Source organism: Pleurodeles waltl, chromosome 4_2 (genome assembly GCF_031143425.1).
Source record: "Pleurodeles waltl isolate 20211129_DDA chromosome 4_2, aPleWal1.hap1.20221129, whole genome shotgun sequence".
NCBI lineage: Eukaryota > Metazoa > Chordata > Amphibia > Caudata > Salamandridae > Pleurodeles > Pleurodeles waltl.
The window spans coordinates 42,870,937-42,889,971 of NC_090443.1; the positions used below are offsets into that span (position 1 = coordinate 42,870,937).

At 42.7% G+C, this 19,035-nt stretch overlaps 1 protein-coding gene across 1 annotated transcript in view; it reads left to right on the forward strand.

The window, feature by feature from the left end:
- The window catches only part of RNF41 (ring finger protein 41), a 190,157-nt gene that overhangs the window by 22,000 nt on the left and 149,122 nt on the right, over positions 1–19,035 (forward strand). Inside the window, exon 2 of the mRNA XM_069230564.1 lies at positions 1,562–1,683. The gene's annotated coding sequence lies outside the window, so the exon portion shown is untranslated. The remainder of the gene's footprint in view (positions 1–1,561; positions 1,684–19,035) is intronic.

Here is a 19,035-nt window from a genome sequence, read left to right on the forward strand (position 1 = left end):
GCTTACAAGCTTTTGCAAACATTTGCATCTGAACAGTGAGCATTCTGGGAGCATTATACTTAGTCTTACATTGTTAAACTTTTCAAATGTGTACACTTTTACATATATAATATTATTATTATTATTATTATTATTATTATTTTTTTTTTTTTACTGGAACCACTGTCAGTGCAATGTTACCTTTAAATGTTTATTTACAGCGCTCACCTAATAATGAAGGCTTTTCATTAATGAACCATAAATACAAGCTTGAACAGCATTAACATATGGACACACACACTACCTCAGCTGCAGACAGTTCCCTTGTAAATTGGCAGCCTACTTGTTTGTGCTGCAGGGGGGTGGGCCTACTTGTTCCAAGGACATAAAACATGAATACTTGTTGCCCGTGACCCCAAACAATATGTCCCGGGCATCAGGCGATAGCTCCCATCCCGTTGTACAGGGATGTGGAATTCCTGTCGCCGCCTGGATGAAGGACAGCTGCCTCAAGCTCAACTCGGACAAGACTGAGATCCTCATCCTGGGACCCTCCACATCAGCCTGGGACAGTTCCTCTTGGCCTTCCACCCTCTGCACTACTCCAACAAACCACGCACGCAACCTCTGCTTCATCCTGGGGTTTATCACTGACCATGACCCGCCAAGTCAACTCAGTCGAATCCTCCAGTTTTCACACACACTGACTTCTCCGGAAGATCTATAAATGGATCCCAAAGGTCTGTCGGAGAACTGTAACCCATGCCTTGGTTACCAGCAAACTCGTCTATGGCAACCAACGTCCTTTACGCCGGCACCACCAGGAAGAACCTGAAGAAACTACATCAGACTCATCCTGCATATTCCGTGCTGCAAACACATCTCCAGTCACCTAAGAACCCCCCACTGGCTTCCTCAACCACTGCATCACCTATTTCCCCACTAGACCGCTCTGCTCAACAAGCACTAGTCCACAGCTGGTGGAAGATCCTTCGCCTGCCTCGCAAAGAGCTGTAACACCCTGCCCCAGCACCCCAGGCAGTCACCATCGTTACCTCAATTCAAGAAGGACCTTAAAACCTGGTTCTTCAGCTTAAGCTTAGAGGGCAAACTCCTTCAGCGCCTTAAGACCCTTACGGGTGTTGCACTCTATAAATCCTGATTTGATTTGCAAAACCTGATTTGATACTGCAATTGGGAGGCGATATAGTACAATTTTGTTGGGAAGGCCCAATACTCCCTTTTCCCTCCAATCTTTCCTTCTCCCTATTTAGCTTCGATATTATTTCCAGTCAGACTATGCTCTGTATTCTGTCCAACACCAATCGGCCAAGGAAACTGTCTATTTCTTGAAAGATTGGCAGAATTTCCTCTTACTTCGTTAAGACATGTTTTTCTTGATCCTCCTTATGTAATTAATCTGTGTGTCTGAGTGGCTTTTTTTGTTTTTGTTTTGCTTAATTGATTTCTTATTCCATACTGGTTGCTTTTTGTTCTTTGTTAGAGAAATTCATTAACTGCTTGAACCCATTTTCAGACATGCGAGTGCTAATGTTGCAATACATTGCATTTATTTCTACAGGTTACTTGCCAGTGGCGTGTTTTTCCCCTGCAGAAGGGTCTCCGTGGATAATGCAGATTCGTTGATCCACACTGAAAGAGCCCTCTGGATGTCTTCTAATGGGTTAGCACGCAACACTACAGGTCAGTTGCTAAGTGACAAATCCCAAGGATGTATATCTATTTTAATTTGCGTTTAGAAGGTTGTCTTATCGGAAAATGATTTGCCCCCAACCTGCTATATGGAAATGTTTTGTAGCAGTAGTTATTTCTTTTAAGAAGTCTTTGTGCCTTGTCGTTCCCAGTGAGCTATTCAAGAAGGGTGAACTTTTCAGGGCAGAGCCAGTGAGGGTTTTTATTCCAATATGTTGTTCAAGTAGCATGTTGTAATATCTGCGGTATTTTTACTATGGACTTCCCATGGCATTCTTTTAAATAGGAAGTAATACATAAAGCATTTCCTTTTAGAAATTATAGAAATGCGCAGGTCTTACTCACATAGACATTATGGTTAGTGCTGTAAAAAAAACTAAGAGGAGTACATTTTTCAGAGTTCCCAAATAGCGACAAAGCACTCTTAAATTATTTGCTATCTTTGTGTTTTTTTTATCCAGTTAATCCCTTGATTATTACTTACACTTAAGGGAGAGGATGTGGTGTTGCAGCAGGAGCTACAGACTTTACTGGGGAATCAGGTTTGAGTTTCTGCGTCCGCTCCACATCCAGTGATTTTGGCAAATCACTAAATATCACCATGCCTATTACCGAAATAAAGGTGTCCCTGTGCAGTGTAACTCATGCTCATGTAAAGCACACCAATACCTGCAGGACAAGTCTGCACTACATAAAACTGCAAAAAAAAAAAAAACATTTAAGTGTTTTGCACACTTCTGCCATTAGGCTATACTTGGGCTACATTTAGGTGATATTTGTACTATATTTGGGCTCTTTATTTTTCTGGTGGCCACCTTAGGAGACTTATATGTTATAAACCTCCCTAATTTCCCCATTTATGACAGTATCCACAGTATAAAATGCTTTTAGTTTTCCACTACAATGCCATCAAGATGACGTTCAGACATGCAACACTTTTGGCACAAGTTCAGAATGTTAGCACTCTAGTTGCATATTAGATCTCTGAAGAAAAGCTGCTGATTACTAGGGAGTTAACTGGCAGTCTGCTGCTAGTATTAAAAGTGCATGTTTCACCCTGCATGCCAGAATGTTTTAATGAAATAGAAGACGAAGATATTGGAGAACTCATTTAAAACATGGCCTATTTTTTATTTTTTTTCTACATTGCAAATTCTACTGTCCGCCATTATTCCCCGTCTTTCAAGAGGCACTCAGTTACCACATTACAAAAGCTGCAAAGCGTCTTCTTAGGAATTTACTCATGCTGATTTACATCACTTCCTGACCTAAATTTCCCCAGATTTGAAGGAAGGACTTTTGGAACTTGTTACGCAATGAGGTCTGGCAAAGTAAGTAAAGAGCATCTCAGTCCTCAAAAGCGTAAGAAATGTCGCTGCAGTGAAGACGTGTGCTATATCTCCTCGAACTTACCACTGACCCCCGAAAAGCAGATTCATCCTCTTTCTTCTATTTCAATTACAGCGGCCCCTTCACCGTTGGCTGCTGATCCACTTAATTCGGCAGCTTTGAAGCCTCAACTCTCTGTTCATTTGTCGCATCCATGCTCCTCGAAACTCCGTGAAAAACCTAAGCTGGAATCCAAGGTGAACAGTGGGGAGATCGAGCCTGCACCAGGTTGGGGTGAACTCACAGAGTCTGCAGTTACAGATATTCTACCGATCACATGTGGATATTTGACAACAGCGGTGCTAATTCATTGTCCTGCTCTATCTGCCCTCTGTCAGTAACTCATGATGAAGTGAGCCATTCTCCATCTAACTAGGGCCAGCCGATCGCATCTTTGTCGAAGCACAAGCTTTCTCTAATCATCATCTCAAGCGACCATTCCTTTGATGTCAGAGAGTGGGTGACTTTTCTCTAGCTGCCTCTCTAACTGCTCCCTACCGGCAGGACGGGCCGGTTGCAAGTTATCAAGATTACCCACAGTATTGCGGTATTGCCCCATTAACCAGTCCCCCGGCAGCACAATGGACTCGCAGCCCAACTGGCAGTATTTGTCCAATGTTACCAACAAGGTCTTCCAGTTGGACTGGTGACTCTAGCTCCCAAATTGAGTTTAACAAGGACGAGCTCAATGATCAGTCGCTTCTTGATCTTTCCTGCCTTCAATCCGAAATCACAGGAGGTGTTGACGGGGAATCCAACCCTGTGCCTACCTCTGACCACTGCAAGTGGGTCTGTCTTGTCACAGCTTTTGCAAACTCTCCAATCCACTGTGCTGGCTTTGAACTACCACTCTGATAAGCTGATCAAGTTGATTTGCTGAATACACTGGCCACCTAAGTAGCTGGTATTGACCACATAATAGCAAATCTAAACCAGCTAATTAATAGAGCCCAAACAAGTTCCAACTTTGTGCAAGCAGCATGCTGCTGCTCTCCAATTATTGAAAACCTCTCATCCCTGCCCACATTTTTGAGTTCGGTTCTATGTAAAATCAAGAGGCTATCCTCCGCTCCTGCGCCCCTGCTGAATCCAAGCTTCCATTCTGATTCGGCTCAGAAACCTACTAAACTAAAAACATTGGATGACTATTTCTTTCCAGTCAAGAGTGCAACCATCATCAACCCCTCTCGGCCAGTTGCTACTGAAGTCTCGGAGCATGTCATCTTGGCCAACTGTGTTTGCAAGAATTCTCCACTACCTAGAACTGAGTCCACAAAGCCTGCCCTCTCTCATCTCCCTTGCATGCCTGTACAACCTGTGTTTTTTGTTTTATTTTTTATTGTTTTATTAAAGAATATAGGGTGATACAGAATATATAGAAATATACCTTCAAAGCATTTCTTTACAACAAGAAATTTCACAATAGATATATGCAATCTAACAAATATTCAGAATAATAGGTTGAAGGGTTGTGAATAAACATTTAAGGGAAGGATTGTAAGTGAAAATGGAGAACAGAGAAAAGAGGTTAATCATGGGGTGGGAGAGGGATAAAAATATCATATAGACTAAGAGGGGGAGAAGGAGGTTGGAGGAAAAATAAATAAATGAATATAGGGACCGGCGGTCTTGGAGCCAGAATGTCAAGGCTGATATTTGAGTAGTTCGATTATTCCCTGTCTGATGTGAGTTGTCGCGTAGAATTGGACAGTATGGCATATGTGCCTAGATGATTATGATATGAGGTAAAGGTTCCAGTACGAGAAGAAGGGTAGCGCCAGGAAAGGAGCGATCAAGCGGGTGTCCATAGGGGCATGTAGATTGGAATGGATTTATTTGGAGAATGGGTCCTTCTTATGAGTTAGATAATCCGACACTGGTCGGATAAGGGGAAAAGGAGGAGTATATGGTTACTCAGCCTGAGGTCTAGGACGTTTTATCAAGGCGGGGGACTTAGTGGGTGGAGGAAAAGGAGAGAGAGGAAGAGGGGGAAGATAAAAAAAGGGGGGGGGAGTAAGGAAGGGAGGGGGGGACGAGAGTGACGAGTTCTGAGAGGACGATTGATGCTCGCCGACCGTCCACCGGCTGCCTCATGATCTTGTCAGGAAGGGACTCCAGACTTCGGCGAATAGTGCCGCTTGATCCTGCAGGTTGTAAATTACTCGCTCGTGGGTGGCAGTTTGGAACATGGCTGTTATCCATTCTGTTGGTGTGGGGGCAATACTGGATCTCCAGTAACTGAGTATGCATATTTTGGCTGTGGCAATTGCCGTATGAAGTAACCGTTTATGGGCTCGCGATAGGGAGGGGTACGGGCGCATATCGTGTAAAAGAATGAGTGATAGCGGGATCGGGCTTGGTATCTGTATAGAGTCTATCAGAGCGTGGCGTACCGCTTCCCATAAGGGTTGTATCGTCGGGCAATGACATAGGATGGGAAGTAAGTCACAATGGGGGGGTCTGCACATCGCCAGCATTTCGCTTTGGTTTAATTTACTGGAGGGTTAGCGTCGTGTTAATGTGACGGTGACAGGGAGGGGAGGGAGGTTTGTTGTTGTGCATGGGGACAGGGCTGCTCGTGACGAATGATGACAAGTGTGATGTTTGAGCGACTCATGTGTTTACAGTTTTGGGATAGAGGGTAGCCACTGTGCCTGGGTAGTACTGTCGTATAGAATGATAGGTTGTGGGAGTGATTTGATAAGAGAGGAGAGGAAAGGGGTTGATGCAGTGCATTGAGGATATATTGTGGGAGTGTAAGGTAAGGACGGGGAGATGGAAAGAGGGTATGGAGGGGAGGTTGGAGCGGGGGTGAATGGGGCAATATAGTTCTGGTTCAGGCGAAGATACAAAGAGGTGCAGGCATAAAACATCCTGAATACTTCTTTTCATCTATAGTGTCACTTTATCACATAATACAACATTATTGTAACCTATTAATTCTTATAACATAATATATCATAATGCCTTATCATACTGTTATATTATTGACTGTTCGGCTGAGTGCCAGGCGATTTATCGTAGAGTAAATAATGAGAACTGCAGAATCCTGGTCAATGCGTAGGCGGTGTGTGTCTCACTTCGCTGTATATACCTTGCATTGTATTATTACATCATAATACTATGAAGTGGAATATATTCAGATGTTGTCAGTTTGCTAGCTTAACATGTGATACAATCATGATCGCCCTGTCCTGTGTGGGACAGGAGTCCCTAGTCTGGAGAAGAGTACGTATGCTCAGGAGAGGTTATTAACAATTTATGTTATGATACCGTGGTTTGCAGCATTGTATTAGAAAAGGCACTGATGTGCATTGGGTTGTGTGTCGCAGAGTTTAGGTTAGTTTAATTTTATTTGATCTGATCTTGGCCCCTGGAATAGCTATGGGGGTTAGTTAGCTCTGGTGTCGGTGTTCACCTTATGTATTACATGTTGGGGCAGGTTTAGCTTGTGCTGTATTGTTTTCTGCTATGGGGTATTCTGTAGTGTGGTGGGAGCGCGTCGGTTTATTTAATAGGTGTTTGATAACGCCTGTGTAAAGCTATAGAGCCAAGTCTGGACTCTTATGTAGCCTGTGGGAGTCGGTAAAATCTAATCCAGGCGCTGATATGTGCACCCTATCTTGCACTAGAAACAATTTAACTGATGTTGTCGCATTATAAGGTCTTATATTACTTTGTGGAGAACATGGCCATATTAACCGCCTAATTTTAACAATGACACCAACGGCCATAAACAGTTATGAGAGAGAGACAAATATACGATCCGAATAGGTACTCATCCGTCGTTGGGGTCGTCGATGGCTGTGTATCAATGTTCAAGCAATTGTCTCACATGTGCACTGTATCGAATCGCCATCTCAAGGGGATAGTCGTTGGTTTTAAAGGGGAGCAGGATTTGTCTCTTTCCGATAGCTGAGTGTGGACTGCCACAGCGTGTAAGACCTGGCCCCTGTCATCGTGTGATCTGGCTAGTCTCTCCATGTCCCTGCCCCTTTGACAGGTATGAGTGTCATGTAGGGCCGTACTTGCTTTCTCCATTCCTGGGGGGGGAGAGGGGGGGGGGGGGAGTTCTGTTACCTTCATCATCCCCTGAAATATTGTGCAGGCGGTTTGTGCTGGTAGAATCCATAGGTTGTAGTTGGAAAGAGTCAAGGAAGAATCTCAATTCTTCGGGGTTGTAGAAGTCCTTGGATACTCTGTTTTTGGTGACCCACATTCTTGCAGGGTCAAAAAGGCCATATTTCATCTCCAGTTGACGGAGCCGGGGTCGTAGAGCTAGAAAGGCCTTTCTGCATTCATTGGTCTCTTTGGAATAGTCGGCGGTTATTCGGATGTCATGCTGATCTACCCGGAAAGGTCCATGGCTACGCGCCGCTTGGAGTATTTGACGGGTTTGATTATGCCGTAGTAGGCATGCAATGATTGGTCGAGGCCTTGAGGATTTGTCTGAGCGTTTCTGTTGGAATTCCAGCGGTGGGTCGAAATCCAGTGAGGTCAGTTTAGAGAGGGCAGAGCTCAGAAAGGCCTGTATATCTGTGCCTTCTCAGTTTTCCGGAATCCCAAGTAGGCGGATGTTGTCTCTCCGACTTCTGTCCTTCATGTCCGTTAGTTTACTCCTAAGGTAGAGGAGGTTTTGGTCTCGGTCCTGGGACGTGGTTGCCTGCACTTCCAGTGATCCCATGCGTTGTTCCAGTCCTGTCTCCCTGGATTGGAAACCTGCAATGTCAGATCGCATGGATTTGGTCTCCAGTGTTAGTGAGGTTATAGAGGTGTCCATTCCCTCTATGCGACGACTGACAGTGGTGATCTCCTGTAATATCCGTTCCATGGTTGTGGAGTGTTCCTTCTCAGACATCGTGATGGGCTCAGTTGGGGGTGGTGATGCGTGAGGGCCTGTCTTTGTAGGAGTTGGGCATTTGTGATGGAGCGCTTCCGAAAATAATAGTTGTCGTGCTGGTTTGCTAGCGGGTTTATGGTTTGGTTTGGTTTGGTACCGGTCATCACCTTAACGGTCTGCAGGGACTGCCCAGTTGGAGCCCAGGCCTTCTTCAGAGTCCGATGGGGGCGTAAGTTTTCCAAGTCAGCCAGTTCCCGTTTCTGTTCCGTCCCCTTTTTTTGTTTTTTTTTTGTTATCTGTTCCTGTCTGCTTATTTTTCTCCTCTTTCCTTTTTCCTTCAGAAGCTGCTCCATGCGGACAGGAGCTTTACTGGCTCCCACTCGATGCAGGGAGCCAGCTGTGGCTGAAGGGCCTTGGGGCCCTTCCTGCAGCCTCCAATGACACCATGGTGGGTGTCTGGAGTGGGCACCAGGGCACCTACCCTTTTTATTGCTCTGGGCCCCGTGGCGGGAACGTGCCTCCCCTCCCCATAAATATTCCTGCGGGCCCTGGGGGATGGCGTTCCTTGGGCTAAAATCGACCCAGGAAAAGTGGGGACATGTTTGTCTCTATGGGGAGGATGGTAGTTAAGTTTTATTGTACATTTAAAAGAAGAAAAAAAAACTAGAAATTCACTGAAAAAAACAAAAGTTAAAGTAACATTATATTTAGGTGTAATAAAAGGTTAAAAGAAAACCTTAGAAATTCACAGAAAAAATCAAATGATGTTCCACAAAGGTGTTTTTTTTTTTTTTTGTTCTGCAGAAAATGTTTTCAACAGGAGTAAGGTTGTTCATAGTAGATAATAACTTTTGTATGCAGCCTTGAGTTATTACAGAGTGGTGTCCGCATGACAATTTCTTCATAACTCAGAACACTGTACACTTAGTACTGACCTAAATACACACTTGTTTTGCTTGATAAAATGGGCTATCTGTAAAGTTTCATTACAGAATAAGGGGGCAGGTAGTAGGATGTTTAGCACCCTCAGATCTTCGTTATTTTTTAGCAAATAGTGTCTTTTTTGACAACTGTTTCATAGAGTGTACACTGCGCTTAGTAGATACTTTTGTAATACTTTGCGGTATGTATTATGAACATTTGACTGTTTGCAAACAGTGTGGTGTAAAGTAAACTCTCCATAGAGTAAGCACTGTTTACAGTCCCCAATTCATGTAGGCACACTGATTTTCAGGTGATTGATGCAGGTAAAAGCGGTCTGTAGTAGGTCATCTGTTTTGGCACTGACATTGACTATTGTTTTTAGGAACTTGGCTATTTCTTAACAGTTGTACAGACTGAACGCCATACTCACTGAGGGTTTCCTATATGTCTGTGGTTGATTATTAACGTGAACTATGCTAGCTGTAAAGTGTATGGTATAGGGTCAGTGTTGCAGATAATGCATGCTTTCTGCACCCAAGGGAGTTGTATCTGTGATGTCCGGAATGATGGCTGATATTCCCAGAGCTGTGTTGTACTTACTGCCTGGCCTCTAATGCTGTAGTAATTTATAGACCAGTATACAGGAAAAACAAAGCTTGGATGAGGTAATCAGTGAGGCCAATAGTGATGTCATCAATTATGTTATAGAACATGTCATGAGAGATGTCGTAAGCAGTGCATGGTAGAGGCGCACGTTATAGTTAGTGCTGCTAACTGAAAATGGTGAATTACTGTGTTCTTAGTTCAAAACATAAGTCGTCACCAACTTATTCACCTAACTATAACATTACTTTAACATTTAGTGTGTGTGTGTGTGTGTGTGTGTGTGTGTATATATATATATATATATATATATATATATATATATATATATATATTTATATTTATTTTTATATATTTTTTGTTCAAGGATTGTTGATGTGGTGGCAGCCAGTCGAGTCCCATCTCGAGACCTAGTGGCCCTGTGGATCTTCTGCAGTATAAAATTTACCAAGCTTTTGAGCCTTAGTATCTCAGCCTGCTGTACGAATTTACATCATAGCACAAAAAATACGCTTTCTGGACCAAAATCTAGCTTTCTGGCAAATTTGGTGTAAATCTGAGCCATTTGGGCTGTAGTTATATGTAAATTTCCAATGGAAAAATGAATGGGGAAAATGTGTTTTTGGGAAATCCCATTTTTTTTCTCGGCCCGCTTGATGGCTCGCTCCAAAGTTTTCCAGGAAGTAGCTGAGGTGAATAAGCCTCCTTTAAAAAAAAATTAAAAAAATTAATTTGTGGAGTTATATCAGTTGGCATCAGTATTTTTATAGGCAAACCAAAAAATGCTTTTCCTTTTGAAATTAGGTCCTAACTATAACTACACAGTAGTGACTGCCACTATGTAAAATATATAGGTAAAGATTTAAGTACACCTAACCTTTACATCCCTACTGTTTACATCCATATGCGTTCAAGATCTTTCTGCCACCCTCACTACATCAACCTCAATATTTCAGCATCCAACCTTGAGACTGTACGGCATACCACTTCCTGCTAGAAATAGCAACTTGGGTGATGCTTGAATGTAATCCTCCTTATTTACCCAAGTCCCCCTTCCCCACCCCCTGCTTTTTTCTCCTCATTTTCCTCCTTCCCAATTATATTTGTAACGTTTTTGTTGTAATAAAGTCAATAGAGAATGTTGGGGAAAAAGAAAAGATTAACTACACTTAAAATGTTTACTGTTTGGAATAAAGTGCCCTCTGCCATATATTGTAAGCGTATTTCAAATCATCGAAGTTTGCAGACCATATAGAGAAACAAAGTCGAAGGCAGAGGTCATTAATACGGTCATGGAACTCTGAGGTAACTTGCAGTATCTTTTTAATGTATGACAGAGTATTTTATTCCATATAGTACATGGTCACACCATCACCTACATTATTGGTGTCTTGCTCCTTCATTTTCATTGCATACATGTTTAAAAGCAAAATTTGTGAAACTGACCACACGAAAACCAGATAGCAATTTTTCACACACATTTGGATACGTTTAATGTAAATTAGATTTAAAATGCTGTGGGTCAAATTTTTTAGGAACTTGTAGAGAGTCTATCTTTCCACTCACAAACTATAGTGTGGGGTTTGAAACGTGTTGCCATGAATATCTCCTTTCTACTGTTCACCGTTTCTTTTTTTAGAAAAAAATCGGTAGAAAAGGAATTTATTGTTGAGTTGTTTAAAGTGCAGCTGTAATTATGCTCCATAGCTTACCTTTCCCCTGGCTGCTGGCAGCAGGCATTGTGATGCCAGAACTCTGTTGTAATAACTTTTATTACAGTTAAGCAGCTACTTCGTCATTTCTTCATTGAAGGTCACCTGAAACGTTACAACTCGACTAAGGAAATGAGACGGGCCTTTATTTACGGATTGCAGGCTTCCATGTATTACAGATTACAAGCACTTATTTGTGATGTAAAGATTCCTGATGTTATGACTGTGATGTAATGACTCTGATGTACAAACCACTTTGCAAAGGTAGTAAATGGAGCAGCCAGTTCTCTTTCTCCTACATCCTGGAAAAAGCATCCAGCCTTCTATAACTATTGGTTCACACAGCATGTGGGTCGGTACACATTGTTTGGGGGTGAAGGGGGTGGGGTGGGTTGGGTTGTTAGCATACTTTTAGCCATAAATTAATCTTCTACCAATCAGTCTTGTTTTTCAGATAATTTAGAACTTATTGCTGAGGTATTTGTAAACTGAGCTGTTCCCTTTCTGCTTTTGCAGTGTGATATTTTTGTACTGTGAAATCTTTAGTGTTTGTCTTCTCCTTCCCTAAGCTGCACTGATTGTAGATCTCCTAATAGTTTCCAAGCATAGTATAACTGCATGCACTGTTTCTCTCTTAGTCTTATTATGTGCTACAGAAGATCCCCCAGTGAAATCTTGCTTCCTGGTTCTGCCAGTCTGTAACTACGACCTTCTCTAGGTTTCTGTGCCACGTTATTAGGTCGAGCGCAAGCAATTTGACCTGTTGTAAGTATTGTGGGCTTTTAACCCTGCCCGTGTCACCCCCATCTCTTTCACTCGTTTGTGGGCTTGCCTTTCAAAAATCCTTTGATGTCATTGGCAGATGCTTTAAATTTTTTCCGCGTTGGGGCGGTTTCGTTACCGCCTTGCATACTGACCCTGTTACATGGATAAGTGCACGATTGCTGATATACTTCAGCGTGGGGAACTACTTTTCTAAATTTTGTCTCGTCCATTCGTGCTGCATGGTGGCCATGGCGCCCACAGCGCAAACTCCATCCGCCGTATAGATAATTTTGTGTTTATGTTGTCTGCTTTGTTCAGTCCCAACATGGAAGCATGATCACATGCACACACTTTAATTGCACACCATTTTAATCTTTTATTTTGTCTCTCCCCTTCCTGCTGCATGGCGGCCACAGTGCTCACATCGCAGAACAGCGCGAACTCCATTGACAGTATAGATAATGTTGTGTTTGCTATTTGTTGTCTGCTTTGTTTAGTGTCAACATGGAAGCACAATGACATGCACACACTTTGATTGCACACGGTTTTAATCTAAATGTTTGCAAGTTACAGACTTGTTCTGCTGCGCCTGCGTCATGGAAGCAAAACGCACGATGCCTGCGTGGTGCTGTCACGTTCTGCTCAAGGGAGTTTACATCAGGATTCCAGGCACACCGGAGTGCGCCTGTGTGGTGAGATCACCAACTTGCCATTTTGCTGGGGTTTGAGTAGGAGGTGCAGGAAAGTGTACTGAGCGTTCCTGCAGATCAGCAGTTCCCCCCGACATCCTTTCAGGAGGTAATGCTTGGTGCCCGTTATCATGCCACACTGTTGGCTGTTGGGTCCAAAAAGTTCACCTGTTTAGAAGTTGACATGCTACTCTTGTTATAGCTTGACATGGTTTATGTCTCTTATTGAGCACAGGGAACTCCCTGCACAGGCAAAACTGACACCACCCACTGGAGCACATGCCCTCTTGTGTCAGACCAAGTCTGTTTATAACCACTGGTGCATGCAGCTGCCAGAGTACCTTTTAAGTTCTGATTGTGGTTTGCGGCTGTGCTTCTCTTTAACCGTGGCTTCTGTGATTTAATTGCACTGTGTGCATTTAGGGCGCACCGCAGACCCCCAAGGTGCCCAAAACTTAGAAGCTGCATATGAACCGCACCTTTTAACGTTGTAACAAAGGCAACAAACCGACCCATTTCTGATGCATGTCACTTCTGGTGTTGACAATCATTAGCAGCATGCTAACAGTAAGCATTTGGCACATGTTGGTAAAAAAAAACAAATAGCTTTAGGTTCACTCTATACTACAATGTATTCAGATCACATTTAAAAAATGAAAGTGCTCCAACCTCACTGGCTGGTGTGGATGGCGAAAGATCTACTGTCAAACTTCACATTTTCTTTCACACTGATTCAATTTTCATTGGTTGAGTTTCTGCTTGCAGACCCAGTTAGGAATTTACAACGCTAATAGCTCTAACTTAAGCAAATCCGAGACCCATTGCATTGCAAATGTTTTTTTTTTTTGTTTTTTTCTGTAGCTGTGCAAAGTCTCGAAACCATTCACGGCATGCTTGTATAGCAATTGTGCATTTAGGAATCCTGCGTTGCATTTTTAAAACATGGCAAGTCATTTGGTCTCAACGTTTGAAACCTGAAGCTTGAATCTTGAAGAGAAAAAATGTATTTGGCAGTTGTGGCTTTTTCTTGAGGCCGTGTTAGTGGGCATCAGATAGTGGGACTGCTGCTGTTTTTACCACTGGTGATCTGGAGCCACAATATCAATGCACTCTATTTGATTGACCATGAATACAGTGTAACAAAGTAGATAACTCCTGAAATAATTACTGTCCAATAACTGCTTTAGTTTACAAAAAAAATACTTGATTATGTAAAAATATGAAGCACAAAGAAAATCTGCTGGCCCGAGTGTCTCGAATTGTCAACTCTGGACTTTTTCAGAAAATTAAAGAACGTTGAGCTTTATGGCCAATATCATTCTACAGGAGATGATTCTGTTTGTCATGGATCTTTTCAGAAGCATTTGAATCCCTTAGAAAAATATGGCGTTATTGACTTGATAGTGGTAGAATACTTGTAGCTAGACTCATTTGATCTAGCCACTGGAGGTATCGAAGGATGCTGAATAATAAAAAGGTGTTTGCCCTATGATTGTCCTTGTCAGTAGATTACATGTTCAAGATGTCTTAATATCCCAGTGAATAAGGCCAAAAACCTACCACCCTAACAAGGTAACCACTCACAAAAAAGTGCTGTGTCTGCATGATATGGAAACTAGTCCACCAGTAGTTAATATGGAAGCATAATCTAGTCACTGACGTCCAAAGCTGCTGAAGGACTGAACAGGGCCGTGTTGGGATTGGGTGGTATACTTAGTGGACCACTTTTCCACTAATATCCCTTGTAGATGCTTTGAAGGGAAAGAGTAGCGGCTGATGTTTCATAGGCCAGAGGGTATTTTTCTTTTTGTGGGAACTTATGCAGTACCCAGCCACCCATAGTTACAAGAAGCAGTACAAGCCATTACTAACTGGTGCAGTTTCAGGATAGAGTGACTGCAAGAATGACTGGTGGTAGCTCCAGAACTGTTAGAGGGACAAGTTTAAGGGCACAGGGAACCCTCCTAAACCAACTGAACCTGAAAGCATGCCAAAGGTTATGAACTGGCTGTCTTCTCATTTAATTCTTGTTTAAGAGATTACAGTATGGGCCCAAAAGTGACAAGGTGGTAGGTCACGGCTGCAGCAGGCTTATCCTTTTCCATGTCTTAAGGTGATAGAGCACTTCAGATAGAGGCCCTCCTTATGCCAATCAGTACTGGCCCTTCTCCTCTTGGGAAAAGTCCATCTTGAAGTGGACCTGTGCTGGAATCGCACAGTGGGTGAATAACGATGGGATGGAATGCTTACTGATACTTGTAACTATAGATTCCTTACTATGTGAATCTCTCCAAGGCCCCAGACTGGATCCAGAAACTACTGCAATAGCTCCTATATGTGAGAAGATGGCACGATTGGCCTTTGCCACGTCTCGCCTCAGCCACAACTTTGTCCCACCTCTGAACATGATGAGAGAGAGTGCATTTAGGCACCACCCCTGTGCGCTGAATTCAATTCTGCTTTTTCTGTGCCATTCACTGTGAATTCGGAGTTCCATTCCTACTGATATTGGTAAATTACCAAATCTTTTCTGCACTTCAAACTTACTTTGCGGTGTGCATGTGTGCTGGAAGCAGATGTTGGCCATAGATCAGCACAATGTTTGTCTTATAGTCCTGTTTGGTACTCAGACAGCTAAGTACTATAACTAATACTTATTGATGCATCCAAAATCCATCAGGGTGCAGGAAGTCAAACTTATTGTCTGTGATCACAAGAAGCACAGGTGCGCTAGATCTAGTTCACAAGGCTGGTCCTGATCCAGACCTCTCTCTTTAGGTATGGCAAAGTCAAGGGTCAAGTTGAAAAAGAAGCCTAGTAAAAGTAAACTAGTCTTTTGGATGTTCAAATGCTTCTGATCTTGGGAGATTTCTCACAGCCTGTGATCCAGGTCCACATTCCTCTTCTGACCTGATGCTGAATCTGGAACCTATGCACCTTTGGTATCCCGGTGATTTGAGACCATGCCGCAGATATATTTAAAATGTTTCAGCTTCTCTCGAAAGCACTTTCTGACCTTAAACACCCTATGGCAGAGCTCTCAATCGAATGCCCTCCTCTGACTGAACCTAGACAAATAAACCCTAATCACTTACAGTGCCGGGCCGTGCGCCACTCTTGGGCTGCAGCACTTATCAGCCATTCCTTCATCGGCTTCTCCCCCAGCACACTTTCCAGATCCAGTTTTTGCTTTGGATTTTGATCTTCCCATGGCTCGATTTCGCCCACTTTCACTCTTTGCAACCAAAAAGACGCAGGAGGTTTTAGAGGAACCGGAGAGGAGTCTTCCTTTAACTATACAACAGTACTTCAGGAGGAAGACCACTATTTTATTGTCTGCCTGATGTAATACAATGTCTTCAACATGATGATGAGGAATGCAACTACTTACTTGCCCCTCATTATACTGATGCTGACTTTTATCTTGATTTACAGACCTAGAAACTGTTCTGGAATCCATTCTCTATTTCTGTTTGGTTCCCCAAACTGAAGAAAGTCCCTGTTTTGCTGTTGGGGGCAAAAGGGTGATTAGAAGGGCCAGAACTGCCTCTTCCCACTGAAGCGTCTAACATGGTACAGACATTTGCAACCTGCATATATTGTAGTACTGAACCTCTGCCATTTAACAAGGTCCTGGTTGATCAGATTATATCAGCCTAATCAAACAAAGGCTGCTGTTGGCACTGCACCATCATTTCCTGTTTGTTCATGTCCCTGATGCAGTGAGAGTCCAAGCCAACAGCTGACAGCTATGCTGTTATAGGATCAGTAGCTCAACCTTTGAAAGTCTGAATGTGTGTTTTTTTTCTCCTCACATCAATGATTCTAGCAGCGCGAGGTCCTTCTTGGTCTTTGGTACCCTTAACTGTTTTAGCATACAGAACATGAATGGTTTCAAATGAGAGATGACACTGACATTTTCATGCAAATTCCTTAGAGTTGCAGTTGTAAATCGATATTCATCATACTTTCTGTATTTAGCTTATCAGTCCCGCTGCATCTGAAAATTTAACAAGTATACAAGACCTAAGTGCTTATGATGATCCACTCTTCCAGATTATTGGTGTCCTGGACCTGCAGGACCTAAGTGAATTCTAAGGGGGAGATGGGGGGCATTAATTACACTGGCCTTGCTGGAATTCTAACTGCTCTGAATTAAACACTGTTTCTTTTCCTTTTTTGGTTAGATTGTGGGTGTGGTAGGGATTTCCCATCTGATGGGACACAATATATTAGAACCCCTTCCTTCTCAATTGCCTCCCCCCCCCACCACCACCACCACCACCACCTCACTTTCCCCAGTACAATTTCTTAGTCATCTCCAAGAGTTCACAGGCTTTCAACCTCATGGTCTCCATTGAGGGAGACATCTACTTGGAATTGGTGGAACCCTCTTAAAGAGGAAACGCAGTGAACTATGTCCCAGTAGGTATCAAAAGTCAAGCAGACATCAAACAAAAGAACATTCTGGAATGCCTGATGTTGTTGATTGCAATTGAGAACAGAGTAAATAGATGTTTTTTTTTATTTTGTATACCTTTAGTTTCATACAGCCCGGGATACCAACATAGTGATTTAACCTGATCATGAATTTGGAAATGTTGGCCAGAGAAGCTTTGATGGTGCTTTTGATTAAAACAGCAACAAAATAACTGTTAGCCATGTAATTGTGTGTGGTTGCCAAAATGAATTGTACTTATTTTTCCAATCTTTGGAGGTTTAAATTTAAAGATGACAGTGCTGGAATTTGAACCTTACATAAGCGATAGCAGTGCATCCTGATCCCTTTGAACCATCCTTATCTGCAGTACTACCCACTCTGCCACGGAGTTCTAAGCTTTTTCATTAATAGATTGACCCTTGACAAGTTCGAACTATGTAGAAAAAATGCTAATGAACGGATCTTGTTGCTAATTAATGTTTTAGTTTTATAGTCGCAGTGACGCATTAAAAGAACATATAGAGTGCCACCCACCTCTTGCGTTTTTTTTTTTTTTTTGTATCTTGCTTCCAGTATAGTGCTTGGTTTCAACTAGGTAAAGGTAGTTATTAATGCTTTCATTAAAATGGGCAGAAATATAGTGTGCTTTCTAACCCCATTGCTAACAGATGTTTGGTGTCACTGAACTTAAAGCGCATATTAATTAATTTGGATTTTGAGTGTCTACTAGGACGGTCCAGGCTAGATCCAAAGCTCTTGTGTATTTGGGCCGTCGTTACTGGGTTTCTTTGGTCACCATTGCCCATGGTTGTTGTGTATGCTTGCACTTCCAGTGTTGGTTATTATGGCTTTGGAGGATCTCATAGGAAGATCCATGTTGGACATAATGCCCTTTCATACAATCATGTGTTTTATCAGAGTGGGGATAACTTGAAGGGCATTGGTTTGGGAAAGCAACAGGGTCTTATTCATCTTAGGTGATTTGTAGCTTTGCTTCTGATCGATATTTCTAACCCCAGATCCCTCACCTTTAGGTCGAGCCTAGACATGATTGCTCTGTCGCTTAGCGACCTGTTGTTGATAGTTTCTCGGCTTACAATACCTCCCATCTTTTTTAATTGGCTGTTTCCATCGTTGCTCTTTTATTTCTGCTTCTCCTTTGCCGGTGGAATACATTTGTTATGCCTTTTCCTTTTTTTAACCCCTCACCAAACGCAGCGACCAAGTACTCCATAAATATGCTGTTCGTTGATACAGCATGTGTTTTGGATCTACCTTTTTCTTAGCCCAGGGGCACTCAGAGCAGGCGGCATGCAAGGTTGCACCGTGCACAGCACCGCTTTTGAGCAACCAGTCCGGCTGCCAGTTTGGCCAAAGGTGCACTTTCAGTCTTTCTCTCTGTTATGTTTCCCTGGTTTTAATTGTTTCCTGCTGTGTGCTTTGGTGCGTGTTCAGCTTCGGTGACCGTGTTTGCCTCTGCTCCCACCCCAAATCACCTCTGGCTGTTGCTACTTGCCACGCTAAGGGACCACAAATTCCCCATCGCCACCCACACTCCCTCCTTCCCCTGACATCCAGCTTTCTGCAAAATTCCATCCAGTGGCTTGGGCTGTAGTTGTGTTCAACAGTCCTATGAGAATTAACATGGGAACACAACTTTTTTGACACACTGCCCCCCATTCCCCCCCTCCCCCTTTTTTAAAAAAAATGTTTTCTTCTTTTTTGCCCCTTGCTTGACCTCTCACTGTGAAACTTTCTGTGTGCAACAAGAATCACCATCACACTTTTTTAGGAAGATTTGGTGAAGATTAGTCAAATGGTGCAGTGGCAAACATATAGGCAAGCCAAAAAGTGATATATATATATATATATGTGTGTGTGTGTGTATATATATATATATATATATATATATGTAGTTCGATGGCAAGCAGATAAACATGCTATGCATTATTCCGCCATCTAGAGTTGGGTTCAGAGTAT